Raw genomic sequence first — 24,241 nt, forward strand, 5'->3', positions numbered from 1 at the left:
TCCCTAGTATTTTTGCAACATTAAGAACATTCTGAAAATGGTCAGAATCATGTCAGACCAAAAAAATCCAGCCAGCCCCGCACCTTCTCTCTCATGGTCGTAACAAAAAACAAAACAAAACAACACAACATCAACCCCAAAAAAACACCAAAAAAACACTTAACAGTAGAGCAAGCACGTATTTATTTTGTTTTATTCTTTGCCATGATAACATTTGTTTTAGGTTTCCTTCCATGCATGGCTCCCAAGAGTACAGCCTGGATTGTCCTGATCTGATATCACTTCACACTGGTTTTTACAGATGCAAATCCACAGAAACAAGACGAGGCTGTACAGGGTTTAATGAGCAGTGCATAAAAAGGTAGGAGCTAGATTTATCTCTGGACAAGAGACTCTGCTTTAGAGCAGGACCATGCCTTCTGCCAAGCAGGGACAATCTGGGAGACAAGGGTGGGGGTTGAGGACCTAAGATACCTTCCTGTATCCCAGGATAAGGGAACACACATGTGATCCTGTCTCTTTTCACATTTGATGATCAGCCAGCATTTGATGAATTGAGCCAGCATAGAGGGAAAAATGACCTAGAGCTGATTTACTGTCCCCACAGGCTATGATGAGATTGGGAAGCAGACCCAAGTTTCCTAATTTTGTCTCTTTTCTACTCCCAGGAGGATGTGATTAGGCAAATACCCCTTAATCAGGGTTAGTTTTACTGCTAGACCCCATACTAATATGAGAACACACCATGCTAAGATTTCTGTTGACAATTTTAAAGTTTGAGAAGCTGTAAATGAAACCAGCTCTGAATTTTTTCTACGTGCCAAATTTCACCTTCTATTGCTGCCCTGGGCAGGATGCAGGCACAGAATCACAGAACAGTTGAGGCTGGAAGGGACGTCCAGAGGCCATCTTGTCCAACCTCCCCTGCTCAAGCAGGGTCACATAGAGCTGGTTGCCCAGGACCATGTCCAGACAGCTTTTGAATATCTTGAAGGAGTGAGACTCCACCACCTCTTGGGCCAACCTGTTCCAGTGATCAAATCAGTAGGAGTTACATGCATGCATGACAAAGCGGGAGGAAAACATGAGACAGAGGATCTAAGAGTCCTGGACCTCCCCCTCCACTGCCATGAGTTTGTGGCTGTGCCCTGTGACTCCATACCCAGAAACTGCTGCCTGTTATGGCTATTCCCAGCCCTGGCTATTTTTACACCTCTCAGTCCAATCTTGTATGAATCACTCAAGGTACTTCTCAGCCCCCACAGTCAAAACATATATAAGCTGACATGCTCTGAAAACACAATGTCATTGTTTTAGCAGATATGACTCCCACACAGAAGTTGCCAGAGCAGATGAGATCAATGGTCAGCACAGACTTCTATTCCAACTCAGAGAGCAAACAGAACTAAGTGCTTCCAAAGAAAAAATAAAAGCCCTTCAGTGGACAATTAGGCAGAACTGTCCCACCGTGGGCAATCTCTTGCCGATTTCAAGCTGCAGTGACTGGCTTATGCCCTTGGAACATATGGACTCATCTCCCCTATGAATATTTACCCCAACTAGCAAAAATGTAGGTATTTTTATTTGTCACATCCAAGGCTGAATCCTCATTTCTGAGACTTTACAGTCTCAGCTGTAAAGTCCTTCAGACTCTGTTTTTTTTGTGCAGAGACCATGACTTTTTTTAGATATGAATGGGACAGTGCTGAGTGGAAGCACATGCTGCTTGGAAAGACACTGTCAAATGTAGTAACACTGTGGTTTGTACTGACATTTAAAAACATCAGATTTGTTCAAGACAATTCCCCTCTATTACATGCACCACTGTACAGTTTTCTAGTGAACTACCCTCTTGACTTGAAAAAAAGAGAAAAACAGAATGCAGGAAAATCCCACGTGGCTTCACGTGGGATCCACTTGGGAAACAGAGGGAGTCTCACAGATAATCTAGGAGTCCTGAGTAGCAGTCTTGCACACTTAACAAGGTATGACTAGGGCAATGTGCCAGAGTAGGGACATTGCATTTGGATTGCACTGAACTGGATAAGGGTACCACTATGTTTATCTTGCCTTGTTAAAGTTATGTTATTTTCACTATGAATAGTTGTGATACTCACTCTACCACTGAATTTATTAATGGATAATATCCCATGTAAACTCATTAGTGTCATTTATGTTCAGAACTTCATAAGTTATTAGCAACAACAGATAATAGATTCAGATGCATTGAAAGCATTAGGTTTCCTCAAAGGTAACATGATATGCACAGTCAAAAAAGAAGTTTGCAGTCAAAGCACTTTTCTGTCCTTCCCCATAAAAAGCACTGAAAATAATGGAAATTCATAGACTAACAGAAGACAGAAGTAGTCTGGACTTCAAAAAGTCATCTAGTTCATATCTTCTCACAAGGTAAGATGAATTATACATAATTTAGGTCACGTAATCTATCCTTCCATTTCTGCAGTACTGTCCCTTATTACAGTTGCATTTTATGTATGTGTCATGTCTTATGTAGCCTAAGTTACTAGCTATCTACAGTACATCATACATCACTATTAAAAATAATCATCTTAATATTGAAAGCATCTGTTCACCCAATTTTCCTTCTAGCAGAAACTCCTCTTTAATCCCCATATAATTGTTCACGTTCCTGGTATTTAACCCACCAACATACAGTTTACAGAACTTATCTAAATAACTCAGCACAGCTGATGCAAATCTGCACAGCAGTTTTCTGTGCATTTCTCTAGCTCTATATGTTGCTCTTTACTTATACACTGGCATTTGAAAATGGTAGGTCAGTTTAGTAGCTCTCACCAAGCAACAGTGTTGGGATGGTGGTAAATGGGAATAAATTGTTCAAGAAACAAGCTCAAAAAAACCTATATATATAGGTTTTTTATATATATATATGTCTATAATTAAAATAAATACAAAAACAAAAAACCAAAAACAAACTACACACAAAAATACTTGTTTTGGATCCACTGCATTCCTTTCCAGTTCTGCAGTTCCAACCAAAGAAGAGATCACGTTAGGTCATTCCTCCTAGAAGCCATAAGGTCAAAAACCATAAAATGTAAAGTCTGTTTCAGGTTTCTGTTGAGACTTCTGTCCCATTCAGGTATGGGTTCTGCCTCTTTACAACTGAAATCAGTTGTATTAAATTAAACAAAGACATTCCTGAGGAATCCAAGTGAAGTGTGACTAAATTCTTGTCTCCAGTACCTCTCAAGCACTGTTAAAAATTAGACTTCCTTTAGTTATTCTAGCAACAGAAAAATGTTGTCCCAACATGGGGTGTTCGGTCCCATATTGGTTTTAACGGATTCCTCTTTCGTACTTCCCAGCATGCAGTTTTGTTTAATAGAATGCGTCATGGGGGTTGTTTGCCTTAAGGACAAAAGTCTATTTTCCTTTCTCAAGTAAAAGTCCTGTTGACATGACTGAGAGCCTATCTTGCTGAAAGACTGGGCATGAACTGTGGGGCAGTTTAGTTAAAAAAAAAAAAAAAGTGGAAAAGGGGCAAAAGCTTTGAATCAAGAACTCAGGTGACCTACATCCAACGTTAGAATTACACCAATGCCCCCCAGGGCTGAACCTAAATAAATATCAAGATCCTCAACACTGCTACTGACATTATATTACGCTGAATAATAGTTCCCTTCTTCCTTAACCCACAAAAGTCCCAGCACAATGTACATGAAATATAACACTGATTAGGGACCAGGAACATCACCACAAATTCCAGAGATTAGTGTCTGCAGATCAGACACTCAGATGGCTGGGGGAAGATGTTTTATCAACCACTAGAAAACATATGCAACTTTGATCCTGCTGTTTCATGTTGGGCTTCTGTTTCTTTTGGCATGTGTTTGCAGTATCAAATGCCACAATACTGATGAATGTTCAAAGACCATATGATATCACTAACAGTGCAAACCAAACAAAACCCAAAATGTCTAGCAATGGAGTTCAGACTCAATGCCCTTGTAAACACATATCCCCTGGTTTCTTGGTTCAATCAAATGTTGATTGAGAAAAATACATGTTACTGCACTTTGAAAGCCTGCCCTGGAGTTCCTCCCATCCCTCCATCATTTTATAAAGGTTAGTGCTGAAATGTAGTAAACAGGCATTAATAGAGATCATATTCATCTTTAGAAATGAGCAACCGCTGGCTTTGCAAAGCCATGTTGACATTTTGCCACCCTGCTCTGCTGCCAGTAAAATTTCATAATTTAGTGAAGCAGAGATCTAACAAATGCGCAAACCTCGGTGGATTATTCAGCATCAAGGTTTGCATTACAGTGTGCGAGAAAAGGATTAAAGAAGTACTTTTTAGTTATAGAAAACCCTGAGAACTGGATTAAAGCACAATGGAGCTGGCAAGAAGGATACAGTATCTATAGAATTTAATGGTAACCTGGCTCTATCAGGCCCTACAACTTTAATTTCAATACAGCATTTTCTTAATCCCTTGTTTGCCAGCAGTAATGCTGTTGGATCAGAGTGGCTACCAGGCTGTGGCTATTTACATAAAAATTAGGCAAATGTCTTTAATAAGGAAAAAATTACATGTCTGCTGGATATTAGAAAGGCTTCATAACTTTGAACCCTGCTGTTTCTGTGAATCTTTGCTAAGTTTAAAAGATCAGGAGAAGAACTCCCTTTCACTTACAGCAGCCAGCAAAAACTTCCAGCCATTATCTGACACAGCAAGAACTTCACGTTGAAAGCTGAGGGGCTTAGCAAGTGTGTCTGCACCAAGTTAACATTTTGTTGGTTATAAAACAGAGCAGATCATCAACTGGATTAAGTTGCCAGCTCTACCCTAACTGCAAAATACTAATTTTGGTTTATATTTGCTGCACAACAGAAATAACTGATGGGCAGGAATAGGCTCATAGAGCAAAAAGATGATCCATATCCACTAGATACTTTTCTCTACTTCATTTTAGTATTCCTGCACTGAACATCTATCCACTATCTTAAAGCAAATTCCCCTTTTCCTTTACAAATTTCTGGAGTGAGAGATTGAAAAGCCTTCACCTCGCATAGTGGGGCTGAGAGATGAAATACAGTCCTCAGCAGCAGCAGCAACAGCCCAGATACGTGAAATGAAGAGCTAGTACCAGAGCTGTAAGTGAATGTGGCCCCACATTACAGACGGGCAGTCCCAGCATATTTGTTCTTCACCGGGAGATGGAAGGCAAGGAAGCACATAGACTGGCAAGTGTGGGGAAAGGAGGCTAGGAAAGATAGAAGGGCAACTCCAGCCAGTTATGAAATCAGAAGGCATACAGAGGAAGAAGGATCAATTAAGGATCACTAAGAAATGATAACATTTCCCCTTTAAGACTTTGTTTTGTACTACCTGGGCAACAAAAAGAAAGGGTGCTCAGTTTGGCCAGCCCAACCTCACCCACAGCATGAGCTATTAGGTTGCTGCGGGAGCAAGTGCCATGGCTAAACGAAGAGCGCTGGAGAACAGGGTGCAGATCATTGCTGCCAACCAAGGAAAGCAGAGAAAGGCATCAGGGTATAGTACCCTCTCCCGCTCCCCTGCAACTTTCTTTAACCTCTGCTTTTGGGAGGCAGGTGGTGACCCAGCCTGAGGCGTTCAGTCTTGGAAGGAAGGAGGGGATGGATTTGCAGGAGCACATTTCACTACTCTCCTTTTTTGTGCAGGGGGTGCATGGGACGGAATTAATGCAGAAAGTTTTGTCATGGAGTATGAGGATGAGGTGTTTTGTCCACACATCTGCGCACAGGAGTAAAACACGAGGGGACTGAGTATATGGGTATCCAGAGCACCTGGGTACTCTCACAGGAGGTAACACTCTCAGGGTTCAGGCAGCAATCCAATGAGTGGATAAAGTACATTATATAAATTGAAATGATTTTGATAGGAGAGAGTAAGAGCAGCCATATGGGAACATAATAAGGAGAGCACTTTAAGGAGATGTAGAAATTTGAGTTCAAATCCATTCAGCAGATGACAGAACTAAAATGTCATCTTCCACAGCACTTGAGGGGGAAGCCTTCCTCCTTGATCCCCATCTCACCCCACAGCCACCATTTGGGAGATTATTTTTTACATTGACCAAGTTATTTGGCAAATGCAACCAAAGTATATTCCTTAAAAAGAGACTAAATTTATGTTAAGGTTCTGCCACAAATATGGGTGCTACATAAAAAGCCCCATTTTATTTTCCTCAAAAATCATCTTTAAGATAAGTAGTACTTTTAAAATATAATACATGGCTCCTGTCTTGCATCTTCCCATTTATCACATTTCACTGATCAGAAGACTTAATGCATTTATAAAAAAGAACCCCCTAGAACAAAGATACCAATAACTCAAACTTTGTTTCTTACTAAACACAGACTTGTATGTTGGTCATATTGAATAGCTGTGGTTTGTTTATTTGAAGCAGGCCAGGCCATTTCATGCTTTACTGCAAATTATCTGATCATTCCAGCAACTTAAGAAAAAGATTCTCTAAATAAAGCTTATTTCCATTCTTTCACTATGGAAAAATAGATAATAAAAGCATTACTGAACAGATCTGTCCTAGCTCTTTTTCTAATCCACTTCATTTTTCTTGGAACTGCTTTCTCTGGCCCTTTCCACACTATGAATATAGGGGTGGGGGAGGGAAGTGGTGATGTTTTTATTTTTTTTCTCTCCCTCAAAATAAATGCCTCTAATAATAAGACTGTTCCCTTGTGCCTGAGAATGCACCTTCTTTCCTTCAGGAGCTGTTGTGAGTAGGAATTCTTTGTACGCTCCTTAAGAAGTACGACATTTTATCTGCTAAAAGGACATGGCTTGCTTCCTCACTTCAAGCCTGGCTAGTTATTATTGCTAGTGGGTGGTAAAACCAAGACTGTTTCTTATTTCTCTATAATTCACCTCAGTCCTCCAACACCTCTACCCTGGACCATTGCAAAGGTCAGAAAAGAGAGCAAAGTGTTTTTCATGAGAAAAGATATCCATAGACTACACAGCACAACCGATAATATTCTGTTACATATCCTCAACATATCCTGTTATAACCACCTTCACTTATCCTGTTAAGCAGACAAAACATTCCTAGCTCTAAAAGCATGATCTAGAAAGGGAGTGAGTAAAGAAGAAATAACATATGAAAAATAATTATTTGGATAAATTGAAAAGGAATTTAATTTTATAATCTTTTTTCATTTTTGTGTATCACACTATCCTGCTCCTTACTGCACTGATTTTATTGTAGCCAAAGAAAGTACCTGCTTAATACTTCATGCTAATTTCATACTGACTTTGCCCCCATCAGCCTTTAACCTGTGTAGACTTAACCAGGACACATTTTAATTACAGTGTCTCTGAGGAAATCACAGTTATTTTTCAGTTGTACAGATGGAGATTTCCATAATCAGAAGAAATTCCTCGGGCACATTTCTTCAATATTAACCTTTACTAACCTCAAAAAAACCCCAGCCAAAACACCAACCTCTGTGCTTTTTCCTTAAGCATTCCTCATTCTTCCCAGCCTGACACCAGGGTGCTCCACAGAACTTCCCCACCTCATTTGTCACAGTTGGCTCAGTTCCCCAGGGCTGGATCCAAGAGAGCGTGTGACTGTGCAAACTCACAAACAGCTTAAGGAAGCAGTCCTGCACTATGTACCCTTAATCTGTGCATAGTTATTATCTTAATCGATATCTCAGTAATTAAAATCCTGCATGATCAATTTTCTGGCCTTCCTACAGGCTTCTCTAATTTAAAAAGGCATTTCCCAGTACCCTAACTCTACATTGATGTTGGCTGTTCCAAGAATCACCAAGCTCCCTCCTCTGCTTTCAAGTTCTACAGAGACTGTCCTTGGCCATGTCAGCTAATATATTTTCTGAGACTCCTCGTTACAAATTTAATATCATCCACCAATATTGTCAAGTCCCTGCTTGATTCTGCTTACTCTTCACTAAATACTGTATTAAGTCCCCACTCATTTTCTTTGCTCAGTTTTGCCTCTGTTATTCCAGTAATAATACAACCATTATCTCTGAAATTATTCTACCTACAGTCAATAATCTTGAGCTCAAGCCCTACTTCCCCTGAAATCCGCGATGCAACACCCATTTTAAGAATGCAAGACAGGGGAAGAGTGCTTACTCTTGAGGACATATTCACATCTTGATATAGTGCCGCAACAACACTGATGAATACAGAGCCATTCATATAATATTTTAATTCCACCAAAGTCTCTGCATCTAATCATCATGAACTAGGCAATGCCTCTAAAAAATTATGTAGAGGACCACATACGAAATTACTTCAAGCTTTCCAGCTGGAGAGCATGGGCAGCCCAAACAGGACAAGTAGTGCTCATGGACAGAACATGTGTGTTTTGCCTTCATTTAAACGAATAAACATTTATGTCCTTTGTAGCCAATAGGAACTTTGTCCCTTCTCTCCCCTATTCCTCCATTCCTTCCTCCCTAGAGAATAGGATGAGATCAGATGTACTGGGCAGGCCTCACCACACAGCTCTTAAAAGGACTGCAGCTCTATAATAATCCAAGCATTTGAACCAAGTGCTGTCGTAAGTGTCACAAATTCACTTTGTCCTGTTACAGCAATTGTAAAAGCAGAAAGCCTCTGAGTATATTTAGGTTTCTATTTTCCTAACCTGGCTGGTTTTTTTTTTTTTTCAGCTGAGAACTGTACAGGGCAAAGGAATATTCTATGATATGTGTTTGTGCAGTGCCCTGTGCAACAGGTTTCTCCGGGTGCTGAAGAAATAAGATATTAATAAGCAAACTGTTATTCCAGGCTTCTGTTTCTGAATTTATCAAAACTACCAGCAATGCATTCTATCCAATACTAGCAAACAAAAATGTATACTTCCCTTTTTCTCATTTTCTAAGCAAAGGGTCTGAACTTCCTTTCAAATATCTCTGATCTTTTTTTCATTAAATTATTGATACCAATATGTAATGCTGCAGAAGAATTCTTCCTACTTTTCCCAACCATAATGCCAACAGCCTCAGTCCCAGAGCAAAAGTTACATTTTCAGGATGCCCTTGTTCAGAGCCTCACGTTCTGATGAAAGGCTTCTGATCCTGATCTGATTGAAGTCAAATGGCAAAACGCTCTCTGAATTCAGTGATCCAGGACCAAGTCTTAATCATTCTCCCAGAACACCAGGAAGTATTTCCCACTTTCACCCCCAGTGCTCTTGCACTTGTGAGGTTAGAGTCTCAGCTGGTGAAATTTAACCAGCACAGCTGTATGGACTGTTCTGGACCAATTCACACTATCTGAAGACTGGGCCTGAAAGCAGCATCATCCCTCTCTAAAAAAAAAAAAAAAAAAAAAAAAAAAAAAAAAAAAAAAAAAAAAAAAAAAAAAAAAAAAAAAAAAAAAAAAAAAAAAAAAAAAAAAAAAAAAAAAAAAAAAAAAAAAAAAAAAAAAAAAAAAAAAAAAAAAAAAAAAAAAAAAAAAAAAAAAAAAAAAAAAAAAAAAAAAAAAAAAAAAAAAAAAAAAAAAAAAAAAAAAAAAAAAAAAAAAAAAAAAAAAAAAAAAAAAAAAAAAAAAAAAGTCAGCAACAAAAAGAATAGATCATTCACTCCTTAATTAAGTGACCACATTCCTAATCAGATTTTCCCATGAAGATGCTTCAATGCACTCCTGCACACTACAGGGGAAAAGCTAGCAGCTAGAGTACCTGCTGTTGAGAATTTTTCAAAGGTCCCTCAGAGAATTAGGTGCTGACATGGAGCTGTATGAGGATTTCTGTCACTGAATTCAACAGGCCAACAATTTTCAGCACTATTTGTATGTTAGCTAAGTCTACATTAAGAAATATGAAATCACTACAGGGCCTATATCTGTTTCCCTGAAGAACTAGCGAAGCACAATTATCATAAATTTGTGATTAAAACCACAGGCCATTGTATCCTTCACACCACTGGATATTAATGGTTCCTTGTGAAATGGCACAGTTGAGAAGTCTTTCCCCTCCAACACGTAGCTGTAAGACCCTCGTGCTGAGTGCTACACAAGCAGACCAACAGACAGAACACCACGTTTCCCACCCAGCACATTCCGCACAGGTCCTTCACTCATTAATCTGCACCTTCCTCTGCTTTTTAATTCCCCTCCTTGTATTCAAGAAAAAGATCATGCAGCAGACCTTCTCCCCCTTATGAAAGTTTCCCACTGGCATGCGTGTATCCTCCTTTTCCCTACTCGTACCAGCTCTTCTGGCACTCTTCCACCTCTCAGCTCAGACAGCAGCTCAGGCACTTCTCACTTGAGTCCAAACACTTCCCACAAATGAAACTCCCGGCTGATCTTCCTGTCCCACCACACCTACTCAGCTTCCAACTCGCATTGCAGCCATGTGAATAAGGTATAAGCCTCATTCAGCTACCCCGAATAAGGCTTCTCTTGCCTCTTCAGCCTCCAAAAGCAGAGCACTGTGCAGCTGTTACACTGACAAGCAGTGTTATTTAGAAGCACCTGGAAAAAAAATATACAACCTCATGTAATGAACCTGTTGGGTCATTCATTACTAGTTCTGCCAGGGGGTGAAGTGTCCAGTCAAGCATTTGCTTGTGAAAGTTATTCCATAACAGCCAGAAAACTCATGAACACAGATGACAGAAAAAATGGCCAGTTTCAAGCTTCAGAAATGGAGTTAGATAGCCAGCGTCCTAATGACCATTATGTTTAAGTGAGGCCTTTGCTTTAAAAAGATCTAGTAAAATTCCCTGTGTGTCTGTGGTGTCCACCCCCTACCCACCTCTCCTCAGTTCCCAGAATAAAAACCTATGTAACTGGGTTTGGATCACCTACAGAACTGGCCTCCACTCTTGTTGCACAGGGACGCTGTTCCCACACACCTGGTAGGACACATGGCAGCACTGAGTGCTGAGGTCAGCTAGGAGAGCAGAAATTTGGCCAGCCAACTATGTGCAGCCACAGAAGGGCTCTTCTATCTATTTGCCCTCTATTAGCATTTTGTGAAGTGCAAATGCTAAGCAGCACCCTCATTCCTGACCTCAGCTGTAAGGTTAAAAGTAGACTGTCTAAGAGAAGTAACAGATCATTTGCAGTCCCCATCCTTTCCAATTCAGCGTCGCTGCCTCATCTCCATAGTTCATTGTGGGGTTAAGGTAGCAGTTAAAAGTAAGTTACACATTTTCAATGTGAAGCGTAAAAGAAGAACAGCTACTTCTAACATGGTGAAATGTGGCCTGGAACACTCACACTAAATACAAGGGGACAGAAACAGAGGGTGGAAAGGCATCTCAAAACATCCTCCCGTCCAGACCCACACACAAGGATGAGATCAAGAGAGTATGTTTCTTTAATCTATCAAAATTTCCAGTGAAGAGGAGTCTATCACATATTTATTGTTGCACATACTTCTAACCCCCGACTCCTTTTTTAAGAGGTAGTAGTGTCAAAAACCCTTCTAATAAATAGCTCACTTCTGTTAAAACAGCCTTTCCTACATCTACATAGAACTATTCAAGGTGTTCTATCCTAATTTACAAATCAAATTCCTTTATTTCACTCACAAAAAAAAAAAAAACATGCAGCAGCTGTGCATCATGTTAAGGTATCATCACATTTCTTATCTGCAGCAACTTCTAGTGTGGAGGAGTGAGGGGCACAGTTGCTTGAACAAATCCCTCAAGTAGAATATTGCTTGGGCCAGCTCGTTTCTCTCATTATTAGAGGTGGCTGGTGCCATCAGTGTTACATTATTAACAGGAGCATTCCTTTGGCATTAAAGGGAAAAGGGGTTTTATGAGAATGTCATAATATTTCAGAAGAGAAAGAACGATCAAGTTTTTAATGCCCATCAAAACCCACTTGTTTGTCTGATCTCTTTCTTTTTCAGCTAGCAATAAGTCTTTGCAGTCAAGTTCAGAGAGATTATATTTATATCTCAGTTTAAAAATATATTAAAAACCAGCCAAAATATCAGAGGAATTCAAGGCAGAGAAACACCTTGCAATTATTTGGTTTGGAGGCATTAGATCTGCTGACATGGCATTTCCCAACACTTTAGTCTTTTGCTTCTGAAAGTCATTCTTGGATTTCAAATGTTTCCATTTAAAGGCAAAAGATACTTCTACAGAAAAACAAATAGGCACTTACCAGTACGAGACAAGCCCCTCCCCACAAGGCTGTGATTTCCATTCCAGTGTTGTATTAGGAGACTTGCCTCCAAAGTGATCATTAGGGACTTAAAACCCCATATGCCAGTTTGCAAATTGTGTCTAAAGATGAAGTAGGCCATATATGTAATTTGCATATCCTCAGTAAAGAAGGATTTTTGTTTTGCTAAATTAGAAATAGAATTTGACTACAGGGGAAATTCAGACTTCTACCACACCAATCACAGCCTTTAAACTTTTTGGAAGGATCCCGATTCTGCCACATATAAGGACTTTCTGAAAGGTGCCAAGTGCCCATGTTCTCACTTGCACGGAGAAATGCTTGGAAGCTGAGGTGCACTCAGTACCACACAAGAAGTAAATCAGGTCCTTAAGTCTGTGAAAGGACCAGCTTCTCCCCTCTCCACAAGCATATTCAGGGTTATGCCATCTCTTGACCACTGACTGAAGCTCAGCACACAACCGGAGAACAAAATCCTGCTCTCCGTAGTCAACTCTGCCCTATTTTTGGAAGAATGCCTATTAAAAGCTGTTCAGTTCCTGAGATGATGGAATTGCTGCCTTTCACACTGATGTTGTCTCACTGTTTGCTTGGATTCAGACAGATAGCTTTGTCATCAACTCTAGTATGGAGATAGTCACTCCTGTCATGGCAGAAACCATGTTTTGATGCCATATTTGTACAGCACCTCACACGATAGTCATGGTCTGCATATGGAGCCTCTAACCACGTCATACAATAAATGCATAGGTTTGACCTAAATTTCTTTTACATCTATCACACAGATCTGCTGTCTGTTTCTTGAAAAACAGGAAAAAGTTCATCTCTACAGGAGTTTAGTTTTACCATAGACATTTCCACAGTTTGAAAAATAAAAAGCAGGTGGTCAGAAGAGGTGGTGGCATTTTGAGAAGGGATGTGAACAAGTGTTTAGGATAAAGAGCAGTTATTCTACAAGACATTACTAGTCTGCACCAGGTCTGGCTGGGATGGCCTTAACCTTCCTCATAGCAGCCTGTGTGATGCTGTGTTTTGGATTTGTGGCCAAACCCGTGTTGATAATACACTAGTGCTTTAGCTATTGTTCAAAAGTGCTTGCACAGCATAAAGACCTTCTCTGTTTCCCACTCTGCCCTCCCAGCAAGTAGGTTAGGGGTGAGCAAAAGGTTTGGAGGGGATGCAGCCAGGACAGCTGACCCAGATTGTCCAATGGGATATTCCATAACATACAATGTCATGCTCAGCTGTGTTCCAAAGTTGCCATTGCTTGGAGACCAGCCAGGTATTGGTCTGCTGGTGGTGAGTGACTGCTTTTGCATCACTTGTTTATTCCTGCCCCCCCCTCCCCGCCTCACTTATTAAACTGTTTTTATCTTGACCCATGAGGTTTTTTTCCCCTCCCACTTTTGCTTTTCCCATTCTCTCCCCCATCCTGCTGCAGGGGAGCGAGGGGGGCAAGACACTGGTTGGGGATTTAACCTGTCAGCTGGTGTCAACCCACAACAGTCCTTTTTGGCACCCAACATGGGGCTTGAGATAACTATAGATTTCATCAGAATGTGCTAGACTGAATTTACAGTTGTTATACCTTTTTAGCTGTTGCTTGGCAAGTTGCTACTTGCTGTTGCTGGTCGCAATGTTGACATTCTTGTTCTTGACACTGGTTTGTTTGTTCCCTTACTTGTTCTTTTTCTTGCTGTACACCAAATTTTAGGACACATTAATGGCTGCTTTTAGTTTTTGCAGTGTGACCAATGCTACATGGAGTAAGTGGGTAGCACTGATCATGTAATGGGTTTGACTGGGGAACCCCAACCACCCAGAAATCCAGGAAGAGATCATGGCCTGATCAGAAGGCAGAGATTTCGGAGCACTGCCCAAGGAGGTGACTCATGCCAAGAAGGCTCCAGTGTATAATAAATTGCCAGAAAATGGGGATCAATATGCTCTGTTTAATGATGTGTCCCATTATATTTTGGAAAACCATCAGAAGTGGAAAACTGCTGTATAGAGTCCCACATGACATGTCTCAAAAACTGTTCAAGAAAAAGGCAGATTGAGTCAGTTTGCAGAAGTGAAAGCCATCCAGTTGGGTCCAGATATTGCTGAATGAGAAAAGTGGCTGGTACTCTACTTCTATACTGACTCTTGGATGGTGGCAAATGGTTATGGGGGTGGCTACAGCAATAGAAACAGATCAACAGGCAGCATAGAGGTAAACCCATGTGGGTTACTGCACTGTGGCAAGACGTTGCTGCCAAGGTAGAGGACCTTATTGTAAAGGTACATCATGGAGATTCTCACATGCCCAAAAGCCATGCCAATGAAGACTGTCAAAACCATAAGCCAGTAGACCAGGCTGCTAGAAATGAAGATGACATTTCCACTATTTGAAAAATAAAAGACAAGTAGTCAACAAAGATGATGTCGTTTTGAGAAGGGACGTGAACGAGCATTTAGGATAAAGAACAGATATTCTACAAGACATTGCTAGTCACATGCCAGTTGTCTAGAGAAAGCATAACAAGGAGCGTCAATAATTTTGCAGTATTGAAGCAGGCACTTAGAAAAACACTGCTTACAGACACTGCCTGAACTGTTCCCTTCAAACAGAAAGAAAAAAGAAGAAAAATCACACCTCAGCCTCATGCGGGAATACACTGAGGACTGGAGTCTTTTGGGAGTCAGGGGCTATATCGACACTGAAATATTAAGAGCGACTGAGGCATTTGAAGAGCCACCCCAGGGACAATTGTTGCTCAGGACTGGGCTGTTTTGCTCTCAGCTTCATCTCTAGCAGAGCTTCCCAGTTTACCTAGAGGAGACCTTGAGGTAAGCACACTTGAGCTTTCCTCCTCAAGAACACTTCAGAAAAGCCTATGCTGAGCAAACACTTGCACATGATCAATATGAATGTTAGATGAATTGGGACTTGAGAATTCAGACTCCCCCAGTACAGTCAATGTCAGCAGCACATAACTGGCAGGCTGAGTTCTGTGTTTAATACTGAAGCTCCCAGTTTAAGGACAAGCCTGAAAACCCAAGAAAATAACTTTGTTCAATTAGATAGTGAAGTTCAAATCAGGTATCATTTAATATTAATGTTTTATATTCCTACATACACAGTGTTAATTTGTTAGCTATTTATCACACTACTCACACAATGGGGTTTTTTGCTAATTTTTTTGTTTTCCTATTTCTGTATGTAGCCTATTAACTAAAAATACAATTTGTGGTTCTCTCCTGGTTAGGCGAGGCTGGTTTTTTTTGAACCAAAGTATGATCAACAGAAGGAAAAAAAAAAGTGAGCACATTCTCTTGTGTTCCTCCATGTGCCAGGACAGAGGCCTTGTCTCCCCATAGACAATTTTATTGTCAGGCAAGCATAATCCCTTAAAGCAAGAGTCAACGTAGTAACAGAATGCTCTATCAATTGTTCCTTGGAATTAAATGATGATGAATAAAGTTTTAGAGATCACCATACCTCAAATTAAAAACACACTAAGTATTTAGAAATAATTCCTAACAGTATTGAAGAGATGCTGCTGTAGACAAGATGCAGTTTCCTTTAGAAACACAGGAACTGGATGGAGGAAATATTCTGAATTCCTGAATCGGAAGGGACATATTGGCAGCTGGCCTTCAGGTGCCTGAACTTCAGGTGCAAATTAATCTGAAAATAGTCTAATAGCAAATGGCTTCAAAAGAAAAAAAATTAAGTGACTCACAACACCCTACAACTTCTTTTCCAAAATTATTTAAGCATTTAACCGCCTCTCAGTGAGGGCATTTCTATCATCTGATTTGTGTGTTGTAATGCTCTACTATTTAATTTTTTAAAAAATATCCATTAGTGCTGCAGAGAAAATCAAACCAAGACAGTGTAAATAGTCACACATATTACAGAGTTCAATTTCAGTTAGTCACTTACAGCTGTAGATAGTTCTGGGTTTGGTATATTTGAATCAACTACTAATCTACAGAACTATTGCTGCTGGTGGTAATAGAGAAAAAATAATCCACCAGTCTGAACCTCAGATGCCAGGATATAGTTACAAGGTTAATCAATATTTTAAATTATATGTACACATTAATTTTGCTTGAGTAGTACATAGAGTCAATACAGAAATTATTGTGATAACACACAATCCCTCAAAATGAGGCTTTTTGCAGCTACTTCTAATACTGAAACTGTGTTTTAAAGTTCTTCAGTATATCACCAGAAGTTTAAACAGAAAATAAACAAAACAACTCTTTCCTTCTTTTCCTCCTCCTATGTCTTCTTTGCTTTTTAGCTACAGTTCTCAAAATATAACAGTTTTCGCCAGCTCTGCAAATTCATGTAAGTAGCACCAATACACAGGGAAAAAGGCGAGGCACACTGTATATACACCTATTGTTAAACAAATAACAAACATTGTTCATTTCAGCTTCATTCAAAACACAGAACATCTCACTGGCCCTTGCAAATGGAAATGAACAGAAATGAAAGGGATTTTTTCCTTTATAATAGTTTTTGGGTTTCTGCCAGCATGCAGATTCTGGAAGTAAATGTGTCAAAAATGGTACTTCACTTTTTTTTTCGCCTCAGATTATCTACAGTTATTCTTTCTATAGAAATATGACTCGTGTTTCATACTCTGTAACTTCTGAGATAGGACGAGTATTGTTAATGATACATACAAAAAGATGCTACCCCTTACTGAAGCTCTGCCCTCTTGTAAGAGATATCTATGTGGAAACTGGTGTTGAAGTACACACTCTACCTACTCTCCTCTTGCTATGATTTGTCTTTAGCAAAGACATCTGATTGTAAAGATATCCAAAGCTAATCACATTTAGTTCAGTCATACCACGAGTCTGATAGGTTCTCATTTTGGTATTATCAGTCTGATTTAGTTGCAAAAAAAGAAATCGGTGATTCTTCGTCTGAGAAGATTTTATTACTGCAGTACAAAGCTGTAACACACGTGTAGGCCATCTACTGTTTAGAGAAACCCTGTCTTTGTAAATTAGGCTAACAACTGACAAAAGGAAGAGTGGGTACACTCAAATAGGGAGCCCAGAAGAAGCAGTTAAACTGTCAGCCTAGATCTTGGAGAACTAGGTTCAAGCATCTGCTTCACCGCAAGCTTCTGTATAGTAGGCAAATCACTTCGCCTTACAAAAGAGAGACTTAAGTAAAGAGAAACATTCAAAACCTTCAGCTGGCACCCTGAACAGTCCTCTCCTCCGCTTCTCTGGTCCCCTCCCACAGCCACATAATCCAGTGGCTAAGAATGTTCAGTCAGGAGCGCGAGATGTGGAGTCCAGTTCTTACTCATAAAAATGTTTCTGTATACTGTATTAGCCATAACAGAGAGAAATTGCAACCCACACCTAATCAATTAGCTAGTGTCATACTCCTTTTTTTCCCCCCTCTCCCCAACAATGAAACATTTTCAATAGGAGAAATGGATAGTTCCCCAAAGTCAAACAATTTGGATTTTTGTAGCTAAGTCAGTCTCCTGGGAGATGAGGTTTTGAATCATCTCCAGCAAAGTTAAATCTTTCTCTTGCTACCTACAAACAGTGAACTGTAAGAATGGGGAAGAGGATTCTTTCACTACCACTGCTTCCTCTCTTTTTTGTTGTCTTCCAGCAGCAATGTAAGTGAGAAGCAGAAACCGCACTCCTTCGGCGGAGGAAGGACAGAGGACAAGCAGAAGAGGAGGAGAAGCTCCAGGCAGCAAGCATCCCAACTCTGAGAGTCCTTCAAAGACTTCAGGCACAATACTTGCCCACTTGCTTCTTGTTGCTACCTGTGAGCAGCTCATTTCTGCATATATTTAGGGGTTTTTTGATCCCATTAGAAGGGCCTAACTTACCATGTGCCTTGTACAGGTTATATACACCTAACAGATTTCTGGTGTCCATTGTAGGCACTCAACATCTAAAAGCAAGGCAATGCATCATCTTACTTCAAAGCACCTAAATATTCTGCTGGTTCTAACACTTCTGATTAGAGTTCTAATCTCTACTGACCATCTCCCACATCCAGTGTCACAGCTTGTTATGTGTTACTGTATTAGTGTCATACTAATGCCATGCACAGAAACATATTAAAGACTATGAGGTATTTAGACACCGTAGTAACGCAGGGCACACAAAAATTCTTGATAAGGAGTGAGAATGGAAAACAGAGCAAACTCTACACCTTCAAGATTTTACCTAGCACAAAGTCCATTTGTGCAGACAGTCTGACTCGTATTTTGAGCAAAATTTTAGAGACACTTATTCAGGAAAAAACACTTAGTCAAAACAAAATCAGTACCAGAAACCAACTTGGTTTGTAGCATGACCTGTTTTTATGCATGGCTAGATTATTTGGAGTTTCTCTCCTCTCCTTTCTCTTATCAAGAAAACACAGACGATGGTGATAAACTTCAGCCAGTACTCCTGGGCCACATCTGAACTGTGCTTGCAGTAACTTAAGGGGAGGCTTCAAAAACATCTGCATGAATCATGAGGGAAGAGGTCACCTGGGCCACAGCTCTTCCCTTGTCATGTACCTTACAATAGCCTTATGAAACCAGAAGAGTCAGTTACACAAAAGCATACTCCGCTGGAAATTTAAGCTGGATTTAAGTTGCTCTGCACTGCTGAAGCAGCGCAAAGCTGCCTTTAGAGATTTGTGAATGTAGCTTCTTATTGTTACACCTCGGCTTTCAATAAATTCTCCTCTAGGGAACATATGCTTTCCCCTTATACGGTTTCTATTGTTTGGATAATCTTTTGCTATCTATGCCACATTATTTATTAGCATCTTGCTCTCTCCTCTTCTTATTAAATTAGCAAATGCATCTCACAGAATAAGGTGAAGAGAGCAAGTTACTCACCATGAGTAGCACACAGACCTAAGCCTGCACTTCTCAGGAGGACCCTTTGTGCTCTCTGGCTCATTAAGGAATGAATCTGCATAAGCACTATGCATATAGGCCAGCATACATATGAAGGCCAGCGGGTACCACTTAGTTCCTATTTAAATCCAGTGCCCAAGGGGTGGAGACACTTCACACGTATTGGGGGAATTTCTAGCAGTACTTGGGTTTGGTACTTTTAATTCAATTCAGTGGTAACCTAGCAGATATAGGCTAAAGATAAAGTTTTTATTAGCAAAAAATGTACAAAGTTCCCTTTTTGTTTTTACTCTTCCCCCCTCCAAAAATAAAAAAAATACTCATTATCATTCATCTGCAGTATCACAGCATTAATGGTTAATTGGAAAGGACTGCTCCTTCGTGTGATCCTGGGGCTGGTCTCTTTGTCTTTAAACCAGTAACTGTGTTAAGATGGCAAGGTACTTCTTACAGGAGCTCTTTAATGTTGACACAAATTTTATTCTTCTTTTTGTTTGACTCCTATGGCTGTTTTTCTTTTTGCCTTATTAAAGTTTTCCTCACTTTTATTTTAAATCAAATGCTAGCTTTTACTTTATGACATTAAGGTGTTTTGATTAGATCCTCAACTGGTATAAATTGACATGATTCCGTAACTCTATGGGCTTCTCTTGGTTTAGCTCCACTGTCTGTGCCTTTGTGTGTTACGCTTTAGACAAAAATAAATTAGTGTGCTAGGTTTACCTTATCAGACAAATAAATTGTCAATGTCATGATTTATCCTGAATAGCAGATGTTTTCTAAAAGAAGTCTTCTTTAAAATGAGGGGGTTAAAAATTACCTAATATACTGCAGCAAAATACTGAAGGTAATCAGTAAGACTGTTATTATTTCTTGAGATGGATGGAAATCTGCTATTTTCTACCTTCCCTTCCAATATCCCAAAAAATAATGATGTGATTTAAGAACATAAAGCTTGCAGCTCAATTGTGGCAATTTATGTTCCTGTAAACCTGATGTAAGCCTGAGCAGCCTAATTTTTTTACTGCGTATTGTAAAGGATGGTGTCTCAAAGGTCATAGCAATTTCCACAATTTTACTTCCAAATTTTTTTTTAAGTTTTTCACAGGAAAGTGTTGAGATTTACTTCTGACACAACCTACTTCTCTCAAAACTTTAACTGTATATTAGGAATGGAAGGACTACTCAATGAATGGATTCTTTTCTGGATAATATGATTGAAAGACAAACCTGACATCATAAGGAGGTATAATGTACCCATAAATGCATTTCAATTCCAAAGTGGGAATAGTAAGCGACCTCTCGCTCTAACCTTTTCTCTCTCTTCACTGAAGGTAATGTTTTCATATTCTGTTGAGGAGTGTGTCTAATTCATTTTTCTGGCTTAGTGAGACTCGCCCCGAGTCATTTCCTGTTTGCTCTCTTGCTGTGAGTGGAGTCACATTCCCAGTGAGAAGTCAGCTCAGTTCCAGTGATTATCTCTGCTGCGTGAGCATGCCCAGACCCGAGCAATGGCCTGAGAGGATGCCTGCTCATGCTGAGAACATAGTTTAACAGTATGTTAATAAACACACAGGGAATGTGTTATGCAAACAAAGGCACATGGCCCCAAGGCAAATCCCTTCGCCCCCAGAGATGCAAAGAGAATAATACGTTTTGGGGGAACAAGGGTATAGTGCTACATTTAAGAAGCAGCCTCATTGTAAATGTGTCTAGATTTGCAGTGGGGAGAGTTAACGTGAAGACACACCATCTATTATTTTATTTTGCCCTTCCTTTGAAGATCATTAGAGTTAGCATTAAGAGGAGTTAAACGGATTAAAGGCAGCTAGGTCTGTTCTCACTTCTTGATGAAACAGTTATCATCACAAAGCAGCATACCTTCAACTGGCTATTAATTAAATTCTGCTAAAGTCCTTAAAAAGTAGTTGATCTTAACCTTAAAACTTCACTGTTTGCCTGTAAGAGACCTTCCACTTAGAGGGTAATATAAAATGGAGCCTTCCAGTCACTGTGCTTAAAAGTCTTTTGTACAATCCGTTTTTTTCTAATCTGAACTATAACAAAGGGTCAGCACCTTCTTAAACATCCCTCTACATCCCCACCCCAGAACCCAACACTAAATGTAGAAACTGGCTCAGGTTCTTCAAACAAGCTAAAATGTCACCGCTTTCCACCTTTCTTCATCTCTCTTCATCTCCATGCCAATTTTACACTCCAGCCACACAGAGATATACATTAGAAAGTCTCATATTTTAATATGTCACTACAATACAGAAAAATGTTAATCTTAAAGGCACTAGAAAAAAAAAAGATGCAGGAGTGATAAGAAATATTTATTCATTAATTGAAGGCTGTTTCAAACGCAGAAAGAAAAAGCATAGGAAGACTCAGTGCTTACACATACTCTCCTCATTCTTCTGTTTTCATTAACATTTGTATAATTAATTAGAGTCCTCAGGGAAAAAATAACCAACATTTTATACACTCCTTTAGTTCTGAAAAGCAATCAAGATCTATAATAGCCTCTCAGTTCTGAAGTTTAATGTAAGCTTGTGTGAGTGAAGGAACCATAGTTTTTTTCTTTTTGCTTTTTACAAAAAAATTGAAAGTTAGAAAAAATAATAATTGTGGCTTTTGGGACTAACAACATTTAAAAAATAATAATTCTATGTCCCAGTAGCAAATAATACATTTAGGAGCCTAGGATGAATTAAACAACTTATATTTTTCAGTCTAGAATGGTATCATTTACAAGCTAGTCAATTTGTATCAAATACAACAAAAAATCCCATAGCATTCTAATATAATTTATAGCTCCATGAAGTAAATAGGAGGAGGGTTTTTTTGTTGCCTTCTGTTTGCTACTTTAATCAGATTCTGAGGACAATATTTTAATATGGCACTACAATACAAAAAAATGTTAATCTTAAAGGCACTAGAAAAAAAAAAAGATGCAGGAGTGATAAGAAATATTTATTCATTAATTGAAGGCTGTTTCAAACTCAGAAAGAAAAAGCATAGGAAGACTCAGTGCTTACACATACTCTCCTCATTCTTCTGTTTTCATTAACATTTGTATAATTAATTAGAGTCCTCAGGGAAAAAATAACCAACATTTTATACACTCCTTTAGTTCTGAAAAGCAATCAAGATCTATAATAGCCTCTCAGTTCTGAAGTTTAATGTAAGCTTGTGTGAGTGAAGGAACCATAGTTTTTTTCTTTTTGCTTTTTACAAAAAAATTGAAAGTTAGAAAAAATAATAATTGTGGCTTTTGGGACTAACAACATTTAAAAAATAATAATTCTATGTCCCAGTAGCAAATAATACATTTAGGAGCCTAGGATGAATTAAACAACTTATATTTTTCAGTCTAGAATGGTATCATTTACAAGCTAGTCAATTTGTATCAAATACAACAAAAAATCCCATAGCATTCTAATATAATTTATAGCTCCATGAAGTAAATAGGAGGAGGGTTTTTTTGTTGCCTTCTGTTTGCTACTTTAATCAGATTCTGAGGACACAATTCTGCGTGGAACTGGTTGCAAATATGCCCATGCACTTCCAGCTCATGAAGGCAGTTATAATGCACGTATTAAGGACAAGTTTTACAACCAAATGTGAGATGCAGAATGCTCTGATACTGATGAAGTTGCACATCTCTAAGGGTGGGATTAATCCACTCTGTTCAGAAAAGTAACCAGGCTTCCTCTATTGCCAACAGAGACAGCTAAGTAACTCCAGCGGGGGATTCCTCCTATCTACTTTGGACATTGATATTTGTCTACTAATGGGCTGACACACTCCACTGACTTGCAGAGCATGCCTAAATGACATGCTTAGATTAGACATCTAATTTTCAGACAACTGAAGTTAGCAAACCTAACCCCATGCTGCAGGCTGTCTGCATTGCAGCTAAAGTTGACTGGAAGGTTGTTTTTTTATGAAAGCCTGAGCTGGGAACTGACCTGAGCTAGGGTACCATGAGGAGTTGGAGCCGCTGCAGAAGAGGTTTCACTGCGAGTTGTTTGCCTGGGCACCTCCCCGGGGCGCATGGCCAGCCTACTTGGGGACTGCAGCCACAGTCCCTGTGCTGATCTAACAGCTCAGGAGATTCAGGCTCCCTCCTCACCCTCTGCTCCCAGTTGATTCAGCACGATCCTTCCCACTGCTCCCTGTGCTGAGACAGCATGCTAAACTAACCCAGGCCAAAAAAAAAAAAAAAAAGGGGGAGGGAAGGAATAGTTTTCAACTGTGCTTACTAGGGAATTGAGGCAGGAGAAGATCCAGCACAGGGAGGGCATGGGACCCCAGAGGCAGGAGTAAAGGAAAGAAAAGCAGGAAGGGGTGAAGAAGGAGCTCCTTGGCAGCGCTGAGCCATTCAGCTGGTTTGGCTGCATGGTGTGAGCAAATCCGAGTTCTCTGCTACCCTGCACGCCCCACTACTGGTATCAAGACAAGCTGGTTCAAAGGTAAACTCAAGTAAGTCTAAACAAAATGCAATTAGTCCTATGCAGTATAGATAGGTACCAAGAAGATAGATTTGATCTAAAGCATACTGCTCTAACCCCACCTTTTCTCTCGGCAGTGCTACTGAGTAACCAATTCACAGTTCTGCCTTAGGAATGGGCTGGGGAGGGAAGGTCAAGCAAGATAAAGCTGTATTGAGCCCCATGTATTGCAGTGCACACAGTATAGCTCAGAGGATGGAAATCAGGATGTTCCATCTCTTGATGATAGGAAGGAAAATAGCTAGGCACTGCAACATCGAGTCAGCTAGTTACCAAATCCCAGTTTATTCAGCCTCCTTGGTCTACCAGTAGCTAGGGACTATGGAAAAGAATGCCCTTCATGAACTGTGTATACAACAAAGCAATGTGACAGATAGATAAATCCAGATACTTGAGCAAAGTATGTTTGCTGCCTGCAGGGCACAGTGACAGGGAGAAAATTATAGCCTGTATCAGGTTTTGCTGGAACATAAAATGCACAGATTTTATGCCCTCATGCTCCAGTTTGCTCTGCTTGACTGACAAGGTGCACAGACACATTGGTACCAATTTACACATCTTTTCGCACAGAGGGATCCAATGCTGCACGGCACGTGTTTCCTACCGAGGCACTTCCCAGCTACACCTGCAGTGCTGTAGCCCAA

Source organism: Pygoscelis adeliae, unplaced genomic scaffold (assembly GCF_000699105.1).
Source record: "Pygoscelis adeliae isolate BGI_AS28 unplaced genomic scaffold, ASM69910v1 Scaffold6, whole genome shotgun sequence".
Classification (NCBI taxonomy): Eukaryota; Metazoa; Chordata; class Aves; order Sphenisciformes; family Spheniscidae; genus Pygoscelis; species Pygoscelis adeliae.